Source organism: Cherax quadricarinatus, chromosome 84 (genome assembly GCF_038502225.1).
Source record: "Cherax quadricarinatus isolate ZL_2023a chromosome 84, ASM3850222v1, whole genome shotgun sequence".
Taxonomy (NCBI): domain Eukaryota; kingdom Metazoa; phylum Arthropoda; class Malacostraca; order Decapoda; family Parastacidae; genus Cherax; species Cherax quadricarinatus.
This window is the reverse complement of record NC_091375.1, coordinates 5,116,648-5,133,794: the sequence shown is the minus strand read 5'-3', so window position 1 is coordinate 5,133,794 and position 17,147 is coordinate 5,116,648. Positions and strand designations below refer to the sequence as shown.

Below are 17,147 nucleotides of genomic sequence, written 5' to 3'. Positions count from 1 at the left end.
CCTCTTGCTCCCAACATTTTAGTTGCCTCTGCTGTATAGCCCTTGTGGCTTAGCGCTTCTTTTTGATTATAATAATAATTTAGTTGCCTCTTATGACATGCATGGGTTAAGGAGGAAGAATTCTTTTCCACTTCCCCATGGAGATGAGAGGAAATAAAGAACAAGAACTAGTACAACTTAAACAAAATCAGAGAAACCAGAGGGGGAGAGAACTGGAGGGGAGGCACTTCACAAAACCCAGTTTTTTCCCTTCATGGTAACTAAATTGTCCATCAGGTATGTCTGCAATGTTCTCACCTCACACACAAAGTATCCGTGGTTTAATCCCCGGCACTGGTGGAAGTGTTGCGCATGTTTCCTTACACCTGCTGTCCCTGTCCACCAAGCAGTATGTAGGTATCAGGGTATTAGTCGACCAGTGTGAGTTGCATCCTGGGGACAAGATTGAAGGACCCCAATGGAAATAATACATACAGTCCCCAATGACACACTGATTTTCTTGGGTTATCCTGGGTGCCTAACCCTCCGGGCTAAAACTCCGAACATTTCTCATCTTATCTTAATGTCTGAAGAAAATTCTACATATCGACACACACTTGTGAAATCTGACATTTTTATTTACAATGCACTAGAACCATCTGGCTGTTGAGATCATTATCAATTTTCTTCTATCATTACCAGCTTTCTACTCTACTATCAATACCAGCTTTCTACTCTACTATCAATACCAGTTTTCCACTCTACTATCATAATTTACTGTCATGATACAGAAATCATCATTACAAGGCAATCAAAACAAATCAAAGAAAATTACTTTACTCGCATTACATAAACTAAGTCACTGATCATGCCACAAAAAAATTTAGACAAAAGGGGAAGTACCCCTGCCATATACTCTGAAAAAAAGATGCTGGGGTCTTAGGAAAGCACCCAGTGGAGGACAGTGGGCCATCACCATAAGAGAACTCTACCCTTGTGGTACACACCACTCCAATCCCACCACTAGTTACTTGGTGGAGGAGACAGGTTTGAATCCTGTTGGGGATACATATGTTTCTGCCCGAAATGCTTTGCATAACATGGGGCATTCATTCTATAATGATGTTATATGTACATGTCAATCACCCTAATTGTATAATACAGTGGACCCTCGGTTATCGGCTGTTCCACTTATCGGCCATCTCGGTCATCGGCCGGTTTTTCAACTTCTGGTTATCGGCTGTTATTTTGCTTATGGGCCGTATGGGACGTGTCAACCCGCTGCCGCCAGCCGCTCGTGCGTCAGTCTGGCTTTCTCTCTGGGCGAGTGAGGAAGCTTCTGCTCATTCATCCAAACATTACGCTATAATATGGAGGGAGTGTAGCAGGCATCCAGGGAGTGTAGCAAGGAGGGAGGACGTGTAGCAAGCATGCAGGGAATGTAGCAGGGAAGCAGGGTGTAGCAGGCACACAGGGAGTGTAGCAGGGAAGCAGGGTGTAGCAGGCATGCAGGGAGTGTAGCAGAGAGGCTGGGAGTGTAGCAGGCAGGAAGTGTAGTAGGGAGGCAGGAAAGAAGTAACCCCTGGGAGGGTTTTGATACTTGAAGTCTTTATGGAGGGGGATTCCCCTTCCAAACACTAATCAGTCCTCCCTCTTTGTCTTCCATAAGCCAACAAGAGTCTTCAATAAAGGTATGTAATAGTGATTTAAATGTTCATTTATTTATTTTATTTAGTTCTCATTGTTTTGTGTACGTAAAACTATAATTAATCTTTAAAAAATATATTCTTTTGTTAATATTTTTGGGTGTCTGCAACGGATTAATTGTACTTACATTAATTCTTATGGGAAATATTATTTCAGTGTTAGGCCATTTCGGTGTTAGGCCGACCTTCTGGAATGGATTATGGCCGATAACCGAGGGTCCACTGTATATACTGTATACTCTACTTTTTGTTTAAGATGAGCCACATCAGGGGGATCCCTTGAGAATGGGGAGTTTTGATAACAGAGGGTCCCTTGAGAAAGGGGAGCCCATCAAAATGAGCCTTTCAAAATCTCTCAAATATAATACATGAAATAGGTTCATGCAATGTGAGTTTCCTTGTCAGTGAATTAAGCTAAAACCAAAACTTGAACCAAAGCAGAAAATATAACTTCAGTAGATTTAAAAAACCTCAGCATTCTGTATATTACAGTAGGTGTCTCATAGTTTAATAGTTGACTTATAACCAAAAAAAGATTTATATTCAAATACTGGACAAAGTGAGGTAATGCATATGGAAAGGGTAAGATATATGGAAAAGGGAAGACATATGGGGAAGGTAACACACCTGAGCAAGGTGTGTTACCTTTGTATGAGCAAAGCAAAATGCAAAGGGAGACATGGGCAAGGTGAGTTGTAAAGGCAAAGCAAGATGTATGGGTAAAGTGAGACATATGGGCAAGGGGAACACATTCAAAAAATGGCAGATGAAGTTCACTGTGGACAAGTGTAAAGTACTAGTCCTTGGTAATGAAAATAACCCAAGAAGTTATAAACTAAGTGAAGTAGAGTTTGATCATACAGAATGTAAAAGACTTGTGAGTCGTGGTAAGCAGAATGTGAAAAAGACTTGAGTCATGGTAAGCAGAAATCTAAAGCCAAGACAGCAGTGCCTAAGTGTGCACAATAAGGCTAACAGAGTGATAGGATTTATTTCAAGAAGAATAAGTAACAGAAGTCCAAAAGTTATTTTACAGCTCCATACAACACTAGTGAGGCCTCATATGGATTATGCCGCTCAGTTTTGGTCTCCTTACTACAGGATGGATATAGACTCATTGGAGAACATACAGAGAAGAATGACTAAAATGATTTACTGTATAAGGAATCTCCTGTGTGAAGATAAACTTGGAGCCTTGAATATCCACTCTCTGGAGGGATGTAGAAAGAAGAGAGATATCATCGAAGTGTATAAGTGGATGACGGGCATAAACAAAGGTGATATTAATAAAGTGCTGAGGATGTCAAACCAGGTAAGAGTCAGAAATAATGGATTTAAGTTGGATAAATTTAGATTTAGAAAGGACATAGGTAAGTACTGTTTTTCGAACAGAGTTGTGGATGTGTGGAACAATCTTCCGAGTAGGGTGATAGAGGCTACGACCTAGGATAGCTTCAAAAAGACATTGGACAAATACAGTGGAATCTCAAAAATCGAACTTAATCCGTTCCAGGAGCTACTTCTAAATTCGAAAAGTCTGAAATTCGAAGCAATATTTCCCATAAGAAATAATGGAAATACAATTAATCCGTTCCAGAAACCCAAAAATATTCACACAAAAAATACATTTTATAGAGATTAATTACAGTTTTACATACAACAAATACTATAGTTTTTAATTATGTATAGTAATACTTATAAAATAACATTTTTACTTACCTTTATTGAAGATTGGTGATGGCATCTGGAAGATAGGGAGGAGGAGAGAGGGAGTTGGGGTTAGTGTTTGGAAGGAGAATCCCCCTCCATGAGGACTTCAGGTAAAGCCCTCTCTGGGGTTACTTCCCTTCTCTGTCTTTTAATGCCACTAGGACCAGCTTGAGAGTCACTGGACCCCTGTCTCACAAAATAACTGTCCACAGTCCTCTGTTTCTGGCACCTCTTTAACATTTCCCTAAAATGGGACATGGTTCTGTCACTGAACTTGTTGCAAAGATGGCTTGTTTCAGCTTGCTCAGGGTGGTACTTCTGCACAAACATTTGGACATCATTCCACTTGGCACAAATCTCCTTAATCTTTGAAGAAGGCACCTCATCCACTCCCTATATTAACACCTTTCGCAACATCAGCTTCCTTGATTTGTTCTTTCTTTGACAGGATAGAACCGATGGCTGACTTGTTTTTCCCATACATCCTGGCAAGCTCAACAAGTCTCACACCACTCTCATACTTCTGTATTATTTCCTTCTTCACATCTATGGTGTTTCTCACTTTCTTTACCACAGGGGTACCACTAGCAAGTTTCTTTGGGCCCATGGCAGCTTATTTCACAGTCCCACAAGCACTAAACAAAACGAAATAATCGTAAAATGCGTGAATGAGAGCGCAGGTTAGTGTTCACTCAAGCATAAACAAAGCTAGACTGTTCACGGCGCCTGCGCGGGGATGCAGACAGAGTGGGCGGCAGATAGGTCCCATACCCGGCGGTCCGAAAATAGGGGCGCGTTCGATAATAGGGACACAGTTTGCCCGAAAAAATGGTCCTATTTTCGGAACGTTCGATATGTGATACGTTGCATTTACTTCTCTTACAACCCCATCTATAAATATATTAAACAACCACGGTGACATCACACATCCTTGTCTAAGGCCTACTTTTACTGGGAAAAAATTTCCCTCTTTCCTACATACTCTAACTTGAGCCTCACTATCCTCGTAAAAACTCTTCACTGCTTTCAGTAACCTACCTCCTACACCATACACTTGCAACATCTGCCACATTGCCCCCCTATCCACTCTGTCATACGCCTTTTCCAAATCCATAAATGCCACAAAGACCTCTTTAGCCTTATCTAAATACTGTTCACTTATATGTTTCACTGTAAACACCTGGTCCACACACCCCCTACCTTTCCTAAAGCCTCCTTGTTCATCTGCTATCCTATTCTCCGTCTTACTCTTAATTCTTTCAATTATAACTCTACCATACACTTTACCAGGTACACTCAACAGACTTATCCCCCTATAATTTTTGCACTCTCTTTTATCCCCTTTGCCTTTATACAAAGGAACTATGCATGCTCTCTGCCAATCCCTAGGTATTGCACCAACCACTCCAAAACTATATCCCCACCTGCTTTTAACATTTCTATCTTTATCCCATCAATCCCGGCTGCCTTACCCCCTTTCATTTTACCTACTGCCTCACGAACTTCCCCCACACTCACAACTGGCTCTTCCTCACTCCTACAAGATGTTATTCCTCCTTGCCCTATACACGAAATCACAGCTTCCCTATCTTCATCAACATTTAACAATTCCTCAAAATATTCCTTCCATCTTCCCAATACCTCTAACTCTCCATTTAATAACTCTCCTCTCCTAAACTGACAAATCCATTTGTTCTCTAGGCTTTCTTAACTTGTTAATCTCACTCCAAAACTTTTTCTTATTTTCAACAAAATTTGTTGATAACATCTCACCCACTCTCTCATTTGCTCTCTTTTTACATTGCTTCACCACTCTCTTAACTTCTCTCTTTTTCTCCATATACTCTTCCCTCCTTGCATCACTTCTACTTTGTAAAAACTTCTCATATGCTAACTTTTTCTCCCTTACTACTCTCTTTACATCATCATTCCACCAATCGCTCCTCTTCCCTCCTGCACCCACTTTCCTGAACTTCTGCTGAACACTCTAACACTACATTTTTAAACCTACCCCATACCTCTTCGACCCCATTGCCTATGCTCTCATTAGCCCATCTATCCTCCAATAGCTGTTTATATCTTACCCTAACTGCCTCCTCTTTTAGTTTATAAACCTTCACCTCTCTCTTCCCTGATGCTTCTATTCTCCTTGTATCCCATCTACCTTTTACTCTCAGTGTAGCTACAACTAGAAAGTGATCTGATATATCTGTGGCCCCTCTATAAACATGTACATCCTGAAGTCTACTCAACAGTCTTTTATCTACCAATACATAATCCAACAAACTACTGTCATTTCGCCCTACATCATATCGTGTATACTTATTTATCCTCTTTTTCTTAAAATATGTATTACCTATAACTAAACCCCTTTCTATACAAAGTTCAATCAAAGGGCTCCCATTATCATTTACACCTGGCACCCCAAACTTACCTACCACACCCTCTCTAAAAGTTTCTCCTACTTTAGCATTCAAGTCCCCTACCACAATTACTCTCTCACTTGGTTCAAAGGCTCCTATACATTCACTTAACATCTCCCAAAATCTCTCTCTCTCCTCGATTTTTGAGGTTCCACTGTATATGAGTGGGAGGGGCTGGGTTTGACTGATGTTGTGGGTACAGGAGTAAATTCTTGGGTAACTTTGGGTAGGGATGGTTTTGATAAAGACCTGCCTTGTATGGGCAAAAAGGCCTTCTGCAGTGTTCCTCCATTCTTATCTTCTTATAAGCAAGTTAGTGGGTGAAGTTAGGTAGTGACTGTCTAGCAATCAGCCAATGAGTAAATGAGCCTCCAGTACTCCATGTGCTGAAAAACCCACATGAATCTAGAAGTCTAATTTAATTAATACAGTAATACACTACAGTATACATTATACTGTATTCAGAAAAGAACAGGAATTGCAGTTCAGAATTAACCAACTGAACTACAATATCCCACCCCCAATACCAGAGTGCAAAAATGGTTAACCTCAAATAAAAAGAACTCAAATGCATTTGCCTTCACTCATTCCACTCCAACAGGCTTCCATTTGCGGGATGGACGATTAACCCCCCCCCCCTCTGTATAACCATGGGTTTTCTGCATGCACAACCAAATGTCACCCATCTCTGAGCAAACATTATATCATGTGGAAATAAATCTTGGACTTGACTTTGCTGCTTGCTCAGATCTCACACCATTCATCCTCCCCAGTTTTATACACTTTATCAAACTTTCTCCATTCTTTCTACATGACTAAACCATCCTCATAAATTCAAACTATACATTATTATTTTGCAGTACATTATTGTATTATTATTGTGTGTAGGTAACAAGTAACCAGAAACAATGAGTGAGCACCTCCAGTAATCGGGTGGTATTTAACCCTTAAATGGTCCAAACGTATATATACATTTTTTCAACATTTGAAAGTATGTAAAAAAATGTACATCATCTTTTTTTTTTTATTTGAAAATATGTAAAAAAAACATAGAGAGAAAAATGACAGGAAGGATAATGAGAACCTTCAAAACTAGGGAGGCCAAGCCCATGATGACACTCTTCAGGTCACTTGTTCTATCTAGGCTGGAATATTGCTGCACACTAACAGCACCTTTCAAGGCAGGTGAAATTGCTGACCTAGAAAATGTACAGAGAACCTTCACGGCGCGCATAATGGAGATAAAACACCTCAATTACTGGGAGCGCTTGAGGTTCCTAAACCTGTATTCCCTGGAACGCAGGCGGGAGAGATACATGATTATATACACTTGGAAAATCCTAGAGGGACTAGTACCGAACTTGCACACGAAAATCACTCACTATGAAAGCAAAAGACTTGGCAGACGATGCAACATCCCCCCAATGAAAAGCAGGGGTGTCACTAGCACGTTAAGAGACCATACAGTAAGTGTCAGAGGCCCGAGACTGTTCAACTGCCTCCCAGCATACATAAGGGGGATTACCAATAGACCCCTGGCAGTCTTCAAGTTGGCACTGGACAAGCACCTAAAGTCGGTACCTGACCAGCCGGGCTGTGGCTCGTACGTTGGTTTGCATGCAGCCAGCAGTAACAGCCTGATTGATCAGGCTCTGATCCACCAGGAGGCCTGGTCACAGACCGGGCCACGGGGGCGTTGACCCCCAGAACTCTCTCCAGGTAAACTCCAGGTACTTTTGGAGCACTAGGATTTGAACGTCGATCTATTTGGACCGTTTAAGGGTTAACACCACTTCCACCAGCTTAACTTTGATGGTTTTAGAGTTGCCCTTCTCCCACAACCTGACCCTGGGTCAGTCTTGTCTGGTGCTTGCCTGGTTAACCAGGCTGTTACTACTGGCACCTCACAGGTCCACAAACTCATCACAGACTGGTGTTGCAAGTGAGCACTACCTCCACATATGATTGTGGAGCGGGCCTTACAAATGGTGGGTAGTGCGCACCACTAGTGATGGAGTAAAGTATGAACCATCTATGGTGGAAGTGGAGTAGGCACCACCAGTCGTAAGATGAGGTAAGCACCACAAGTAGTGGAGGATGAGTAAGTGCCACTAGTTGTGGAGGCTAAGAACTACCTGTACTAAAGGTAAGTGACAAGCACCACCAGTGGTGTGGTTGGGTGGAATAAGCACCACCATTAGAAGTGAGGTGGATTAAATACCCTCTCCATTAGTGTGAACTGGAATAAGCACCATCTCCACCAGTGGTGGAGTATGCACCACCTCCATTAAAAGTGGGGTGGAGCAAGCACCATCTCTACCAGTGGCAGGTTGGAATAAGCACCATCACCACTGGCAAGGTGGAGTAAGCACCACCTCTATTAGTGGTGGGGAGTAAGCACAATCTCCACCAGTGTTGGGGTGGAGTACACACCATCCCCACCAATGATGACGAAAGCACCACCTCCATTAGTGGTGGGGTGGAGTATGCACCATCCCCACCAATGGTGTAGTAAGCACCACCTCCATTAGTGGTGGGGTAGAGTATGCACCATCCCCACCAATGGTGGAGTAAGCACCACCCCCACCAGTGGTGGAATAAGCACCACCTCCATTAGTGGTGGGGTGGAGAACAAACCATCCCCACCAGTGGAAGGGTGGAGTAAGCACCATTTCCACCACTGGTTGGGTGGAGCAAGCACCATTTCCACCACTGGTTGGGTGGAGCAAGCATCATTTCCACCACTGGTTGGGTGGAGCAAGCACCATTTCCACCACTGGTTGGGTGGAGCAAGCACCATTTCCACCACTGGTTGGGTGGAGCAAGCATCATTTCCACCACTGGTTGGGTGGAGCAAGCACCATTTCCACCACTGGTTGGGTGGAGCAAGCACCATTTCCACCACTGGTTGGGTGGAGCAAGCACCATTTCCACCACTGGTTGGGTGGAGCAAGCACCATTTCCACCGCTGGTTGGGTGGAGCAAGCACCATTTCCACCACTGGTTGGGTGGAGCAAGCACCATTTCCACCACTGGTTGGGTGGAGCAAGCACCATTTCCACCACTGGTTGGGTGGAGCAAGCACCATTTCCACCACTGGTTGGGTGGAGCAAGCACCATTTCCACCACTGGTTGGGTGGAGCAAGCATCATTTCCACCACTGGTTGGGTGGAGCAAGCACCATTTCCACCGCTGGTTGGGTGGAGCAAGCCCCATTTCCACCACTGGTTGGGTGGAGCAAGCATCATTTCCACCACTGGTTGGGTGGAGCAAGCATCATTTCCACCACTGGTTGGGTGGAGCAAGCACCATTTCCACCACTGGTTGGGTGGAGCAAGCACCATTTCCACCACTGGTTGGGTGGAGCAAGTCCCATTTCCACCACTGGTTGGGTGGAGCAAGCCCCATTTCCACCACTGGTTGGGTGGAGCAAGCACCATTTCCACCACTGGTTGGGTGGAGCAAGTCCCATTTCCACCACTGGTTGGGTGGAGGAAGCACCATCTCCAGTGGTGGAGTAAGCATCTCCACCAGTGGTGGAGTAAGCACTTCCACCAGTAAAGTATCTCCACCAGTGGTGCGGTAAGCACCATCTCTACCAGTGGTAGGGTGGAGTAAGCATCTCCACTAGTGGTGCGGCAAGCATCATCTCTACCAGTGGTTGCGTGTAGTAAGCACCATCACCAGTGGTGGGATGAAGTATGCACTATATCCACCAGTGGTGGGGTGAAGTACGTATCATCACCAGTGGTAGGGTGGAGTAAGCACCAGGAATTGTAATGAATCACCACCAGAGGTGGAGTGAGCACCATGCTGAGAAGGTAGCGTTCACCATTTACATATGGTGAACATCACTTCCACCTGTGGTGGAATATACTTTTGAATGTGTTTCGAGTACTCCAGGACTCCAGCACCGAGCCAGGCTTGCTTGGTGCTTGCCTGATCAACCAGGCTGTTACTGCCAATGGCCCACAGGCGTCTGTAGTAGTCTGCTGCCTCTGGCCACAGGCGTCTGGAGATCACTTCTCAAGTGATAAAAAAGAAGACACTGACAGAGGATCAAGCCTCCACCACGTCTTGCGCACATTTTTTTTTTATTGCGCTTGTTCCAGCATTTTCTGATAGCTTGTAGTAGTGTTAAACTTTGCCCACAAATGTTGTCTTATTGTGCCTACAGCTCCCCTACTTTTAACTGGGTTTATTTTACATTTTTTCTGTCTCCCACTCCAGTATGTTATCGCAGTGTATGCTGTATAGTCCTTGTGGCTTAGCGCTTCTTTTTTGATTATAATAATAATAATAATATCGCAGTGTGCTGATTTGAGACCAGGCCCTCGTGTACATTCCACATATACATTACAATGCACCTCTCTCCTCCTCTCCACCGAGTACATATTTAGTACTTTGAGGCGTTTCCTTAATCTAAATGCTTTATTGGCTCTATGTGGGGCCTGGAGTATATACCTGGAGAGCAATCCTGGGGTAAAGGCCCCTGTGGCCCTGTCCATCTGCAAATATTTGTTCCAACTCTGATAGCTACTCTCAGGACAGGAGAGAGATCTACACTGAAAAATACTTTAAACAAGAGATCACAAACCACTATACGGGTGGCTTGTTTCCAATCGTGTTATTACAAGAGAGCACAAGTGTTATGAAAGGCATCACCACTGGCACTATTTTTTTTTTTATTTTCTCACCATGTACCGTGGTACTCCCTGTCTTTCAAAGTATTTGCTTTGTGTTCTTTGGAAAAAAAGGGGTCAACTAACATAGTCCATATTTTTCACGTTCTTTTCATATTTAGTGATCTTGCGTTCTGTATAGTTTCTCTCCGAGTCCTTCATTCTTCCTACATTTAAGCAGCTCGAACCTGTCACCTGAACACTTCGTCGATTTTATATTTGCAAATTTTCCGCATCTTCTATTAGCCGATTTTCATGATTGTTTTGGTATCATCCTCAAATGATGATGATACCAAACTGAGGAGTGTTTTTATCTGTCCGCTGTTAAGATAAGAAATAGTGAATATGCCAGGACCATGTTTTGGAGTACCATCACCAGGGGAAGAGATTGAACAAGCGCCACCACCAGTGACGGGAGCGAAGAAAGCACCACCACATGTGACAGGAGCGAAGAAAGCACCACCACCAGTGACGGGAGCGAAGAAATCACCACCACCAGTGACAGGAGCGAAGAAAGCACCACCACCAGTGACAGGAGCGAAGAAAGCACCACACCAGTGACGGGAGCGAAGAAAGCACCACCACCAGTGACAGGAGCGAAGAAAGCACCACCACCAGTGACGGGAGCGAAGAAAGCATCACCACCAGTGACAGGAGCGAAGAAAGCACCACCACCAGTGACTGGAGCGAAGAAAGCACCGCCACCAGTGACAGGAGCGAAGAAAGCACCACCACCAGTGACGGGAGCGAAGAAAGCACCACCACCAGTGACGGGAGCGAAGCACCACCACCAGTGACAGGAGCGAAGAAAGCACCACCACAAGTGACGGGAGCGAAGAAAGCATCACCACCAGTGACAGGAGCGAAGAAAGCACCACCACCAGTGACGGGAGCGAAGAAAGCACCACCACCAGTGACGGGAGCGAACAAAGCACCACCACCAGTGACGGGAGCGAAGAAAGCATCACCACCAGTGACGGGAGCGAAGAAAGCATCACCACCAGTGACAGGAGCGAAGAAAGCACCACCACAAGTGACGGGAGCGAAGAAAGCATCACCACCAGTGACAGGAGCGAAGAAAGCACCACCACCAGTGACGGGAGCGAAGAAAGCACCACCACCAGTGACGGGAGCGAACAAAGCACCACCACCAGTGACGGGAGCGAAGAAAGCATCACCACCAGTGACGGGAGCGAACAAAGCACCACCACAAGTGACGGGAGCGAAGAAAGCATCACCACCAGTGACGGGAGCGAAGAAAGCACCACCACCAGTGACGGGAGCGAAGAAAGCACCACCACCAGTGACGGGAGCGAACAAAGCACCACCACCAGTGACGGGAGCGAAGAAAGCACCACCACCAGTGACTGGAGCGAAGAAAGCACCACCACCAGTGACGGGAGCGAAGAAAGCACCACCACCAGTGACGGGAGCGAAGAAAGCGCCACCACCAGTCACGGGAGCGAAGAAAGCACCACCAGCAGTGACGGGAGCGAAGAAAGCTCCACCACCAGTGACGGGAGCGAAGCAAGCGTCACCACCAGTGACGGGAGCGAAGAAAGCGCCACCACAAGTGACAGCGAAGAAAGCGCCACCACAAGTGACAGGAGCGAAGAAAGCGCCACCACAAGTGACAGGAGCAAAGAAAGCACCACCACCAGTGACGGGAGCGAAGAAAGCGCCACCACAAGTGACAGGAGCGAAGAAAGTGCCACCACCAGTGACAGGAGCAAAGAAAGCGCCACCACCAGTGACGGGAGCGAAGAAAGCGCCACCACCAGTGACAGGAGCGAAGAAAGCACCACCACCAGTGACAGGAGCGAAGAAAGCGCCACCACCAGTGACGGGAGCGAAGAAAGCACCACCACCAGTGACAGGGGCGAAGAAAGCGCCACCACCAGTGACGGGAGCAAAGAAAGCGCCACCACCAGTGACAGGAGCGAAGAAAGCACCACCACCAGTGACGGGAGCGAAGAAAGCGCCACCACCAGTGACAGGGGCGAAGAAAGCGCTACCACCAGTGACAGGGGCGAAGAAAGCGCCACCACCAGTGACGGGAGCAAAGAAAGCGCCACCACCAGTGACGGGAGCGAAGAAAGCACCACCACCAGTGACAGGGGCGAAGAAAGCGCCACCACCAGTGACGGGAGCAAAGAAAGCGCCACCACCAGTGACGGGAGCAAAGAAAGCGCCACCACCAGTAACGGGAGCGAAGAAAGCGCCACCACCAGTGACGGGAGCGAAGAAAGCGCCACCACCAGTGACGGGAGCGAAGAAAGCACCACCACCAGTGACAGGGGCGAAGAAAGCGCCACCACCAGTGACAGGGGCGAAGAAAGCCCCACCACCAGTGACGGGCGAAGAAAGCCCCACCACCAGTGACAGGGGCGAAGAAAGCACCACCACCAGTGACGGGAGCAAAGAAAGCGCCACCACCAGTGACAGGAGCGAAGAAAGCACCACCACCAGTAACGGGAGCGAAGAAAGCGCCACCACCAGTGACGGGATCGAAGAAAGCACCACCACCAGTGACGGGATCGAAGAAAGCTCCACCACCAGTGACGGGAGCGAAGAAAGCACCATCACCAGTGACGGGAGCAAAGAAAGCACCACCACCAGTGACGGGAGCGAAGAAAGCACCACCACCAGTGACGGGAGCGAAGAAAGCACCACCACCAGTGACGGGAGCGAAGAAAGCACCACCACTGGTCTACCTACCTCCAGGTAGGTAGACCAGTGGCGGGGGCGAAACAAGCGCCACCGCCAGTGGCGGGGGTGCAGCAAGTACCACCACCAGTAGCAGGGTGAAGCAAGTACCACCACCAGTAGCAGGGTGAAGCAAGCAATAGTGGTGCAGTAAGCACGACCAGTGGTGGGGGTGCAGTAAGCACCAGTGGTGGGGGTGCAGTAAGCACCACCAGTGGTGGGGGTGCAGCAAGCACCGCCAGTGGTGGGGGTGCAGCAAGCACCGCCAGTGGTGAGGGTGCAGCAAGCACCGCCAGTGGTGGGGGTGCAAGCACCGCCAGTGGGGGTGAAGCAAGCACTACCAGTGGTGGGGGTGCAGCAAGCACCACCAGTGGTGGGGGTGCAGCAAGCACCACCAGTGTTGGGGGTGCAAGCACCACCAGTGGGGGGGGGGCAGCAAGCACCAGTGTTGGGGGTGCAAGCACCACCAGTGGTGGGGGTGCAGCAAGCACCACCAGTGGTGGGGTGCAGCAAGCACCACCAGTGGTGGGGGTGCAGCAAGCACCACCAGTGTTGGGGGTGCAGCAAGCACCAGTGTTGGGGGTGCAGCAAGCACCACCAGTGGTGGGGGTGCAAGCACCACCAGTGGTGGGGGTGCAAGCACCACCAGTGGTGGGGGTGCAAGCACCACCAGTGGTGGGGGTGCAAGCACCACCAGTGGTGGGGGTGCAAGCACCACCAGGGGTGGGGGTGCAGTAAGCACCAGGTGGGGTGTGCAGTAAGCACCACCAGTGGTTGGGATGCAGTAAGCACCACCAGCGGTGGGGGTGCAGCAAGCACCACCAGTGCAGTAAGCACCACCAGTGGTGGGGTGCAGTAAGCACCACCAGTGGTGGGGTGCAGTAAGCACCACCAGTGGTGGGGTGCAGTAAGCACCACCAGTGGTGGGGGTGCAGTAAGCACCACCAGTGGTGGGGGTGCAGTAAGCACCACCAGTGGTGGGGTGCAGTAAGCACCACCAGTGGTGGGGGTGTAGCAAGCACCACCAGTGGTGGGGTGCAGTAAGCACCACCAGTGGTGGGGTGCAGTAAGCACCACCAGTGGTGGGGGTGCAGTAAGCACCACCAGTGGTGGGGGTGCAGTAAGCACCACCAGTGGTGGGGGTGCAGTAAGCACCACCAGTGGTGGGGGTGCAGTAAGCACCACCAGTGGTGGGGGTGCAGTAAGCACCACCAGTGGTGGGGTGCAGTAAGCACCACCAGTGGTGGGGGTGCAGTAAGCACCACCAGTGGTGGGGTGCAGTAAGCACCACCAGTGGTGGGGGTGCAGTAAGCACCACCAGTGGTGGGGTGCAGTAAGCACCACCAGTGGTGGGGTGCAGTAAGCACCACCAGTGGTGGGGGTGCAGTAAGCACCACCAGTGGTGGGGTGCAGTAAGCACCACCAGTGGTGGGGGTGTAGCAAGCACCACCAGTGGTGGGGGTGCAGTAAGCACCACCAGTGGTGGGGGTGCAGTAAGCACCACCAGTGGTGGGGTGCAGTAAGCACCACCAGTGGTGGGGTGCAGTAAGCACCACCAGTGGTGGGGTGCAGTAAGCACCACCAGTGGTGGGGTGCAGTAAGCACCACCAGTGGTGGGGTGCAGTAAGCACCACCAGTGGTGGGGTGCAGTAAGCACCACCAGTGGTGGGGGTGCAGTAAGCACCACCAGTGGTGGGGTGCAGTAAGCACCACCAGTGGTGGGGTGCAGTAAGCACCACCAGTGGTGGGGTGCAGTAAGCACCATCCAACAGGTTGCTCGCCAGGTAACGACTATAAACCCCGTTAATTAACCCTCCCCAACTTCCCCCCTCAGGTGGCATGACAAGCACGAGCACCACCACCTGGTGGTGCATGACCAGAGTGGTGGTGGTGCTAGTAACAAGCCACAGGTGGTGCTAACACACGGAGATAACACCTGGACGTTCAATATCCAGCCATGTCCTTGTATCGAAGCGCGGCAAGCCACCGCCACTCCCGTTTTAGTGCACCTTCCATTACTATCTCCCACTTGATCCTTCCCCTACACCTGACAACGGCAAGAAAGGCTCCCCTGGCACTTGAAGAAGGTGGTTAATGTGGAAGTGGAATGTGATAGTGGGTGTAGTTAGTGTGAGAGTCAGAGGGAGGGATTGCAAGCGAGGTTGTTGAGAGGCATCCAATAACGACCACCTCAGCCATTCTTTTGTTCGTCCGCTACTTTCAAATTACAGCACTTGTACCGTAGTATCCTCCATGTTTCCATTATCTTCACTGCTTAGTCTTGCTAAATCAACGTGCAGGGGTGCAAATTATGGAGAACTGGGACTGCTTACCTGATAATTCGCTATAAGACGGAGTTCAGTCGTCCATGTTTACGTGGTGGCGGCGCGGCCAGTGTGCACGTGCGCATGCGCACCCCACCACTGTTACCAGAACAAACTCACAAAATGAACCTCTACTCTATTAACCAATCTTGAACATACAATTGTTATAATACTCACTGACCATCACTAACAATAAATAAACTAGTACTACATACAGTATTTTTCACATAATCTCGTGTTTGTTTAATAACGTCTTAGCAATAAGGTCACTCTATGTCTTGTGTTTTGGCTACATTGTACTTATCAGTTTTTGTTCTATAGTGTTCTGGGTAAATAATTTATCTGTAGATGGTGTTATTACACTCGAAATACACCCAGGAATTTACATACAAATTCACGTGCTCTAAATATGGCTCTATAACATAAATGAACAATAATCCTAAATGTAAAACTCATTTTTTAATTAAACGCTTATATATATTGTCTTCATGCGGTTATATATATATATATATATATATATATATATATATATATATATATATATATATATATATATATGATAGTGGAATACCATCCAGTGTTTTTAGTATGCAATTGTTATTATGTTATATTATTGTTATATATTAACCTGTATCGAGTATTGTGCAATATTTTATTAAGTTTAAATCAATGTTTTAATGACTCGTTAAATGTCATTTTACATGATATATTTTTTAAACACCTGGTCAGGTCTATCATCAACACTATAACCAGATTCATATATCAAAATATATATTCTATATTGAACTTGGTATATATCATGTTTTGAGTTACTGAAGGAAATAATTGTATTATTTACATTAACAATAATGATAATATGTCAGCATAACATCCAGATATTTGTTTTAATTAAATATATTTGGAAAGGTTGGTGTCGCTCTCCAAATATTATTACAGGCAGGAACCGAGACTCGACCCATACTGCCACATTTAGGTGAGTACAACGTCTGGTGGGGGTAATCAGGTTCGATCCAATGAAGGGAGAAAAAGTCCAGTTCCTTGGATCAAGAGTAGCCCTTGTGGGCGTCAAGTAGGCAAGAAGGTTACAGTTGTTTTTGTCTGCTTCCTCTAGGTGGCTTATGCCATCAGTTCACAACCAAAGAACCCGGGATCTATCTTGGGCCGGGTGGAGACGGTGAGCAGGTTTCCTAGCAGTTAACAGGTATCTGTTTGTTAACGGAGTCTTGTGGATTGCCTTAAGGGCTCCAGTAGATTTAAATACCTTTGACTTTTTTTTGGGGGGGGAGGATTATCCTCGATAATTTACACATGTTAAACTATATATGATAATTATACTTACATGTACCTGTACCTAAATAATCTTACTGGCCTCCTGCAGAAGAGGGGTCACAGGAACTCAGTGGAAATTTGACACACTACTTGGCTTGCCTAGTTATTCTGGGATAATAGTGCACCTGTCGAGTTAATATTTCTAATAGTCTTCTTCTACCATGATAATTTTATCCCTTAACTCTCTTTCAGGAATTTGAAACCCAAATAGAAATGTCATAGTGACTTTATTGGCTTATCTTTGGTATAATCTACATAACGTCCTCCAGACCATTCTAATAATTTTGT

The 17,147-nt window shown here is 46.9% G+C and overlaps 1 protein-coding gene across 4 annotated transcripts in view; it reads right to left on the bottom strand.

Annotated features, from left to right (window-relative positions):
• LOC128704259 (tigger transposable element-derived protein 4) overlaps positions 1 to 15,650 on the bottom strand; it is a 54,364-nt gene extending 38,714 nt beyond the window's left edge. Inside the window, exon 1 of one of the 4 annotated variants that reach the window (XM_053799333.2) lies at positions 15,540 to 15,650. The gene's annotated coding sequence lies outside the window, so the exon portion shown is untranslated. The other 3 variants (XM_053799332.2, XM_053799335.2, XM_053799334.2) reach the window with 3 other exon arrangements.
• Between the last annotated feature and the right edge of the window lie 1,497 nt (positions 15,651 to 17,147).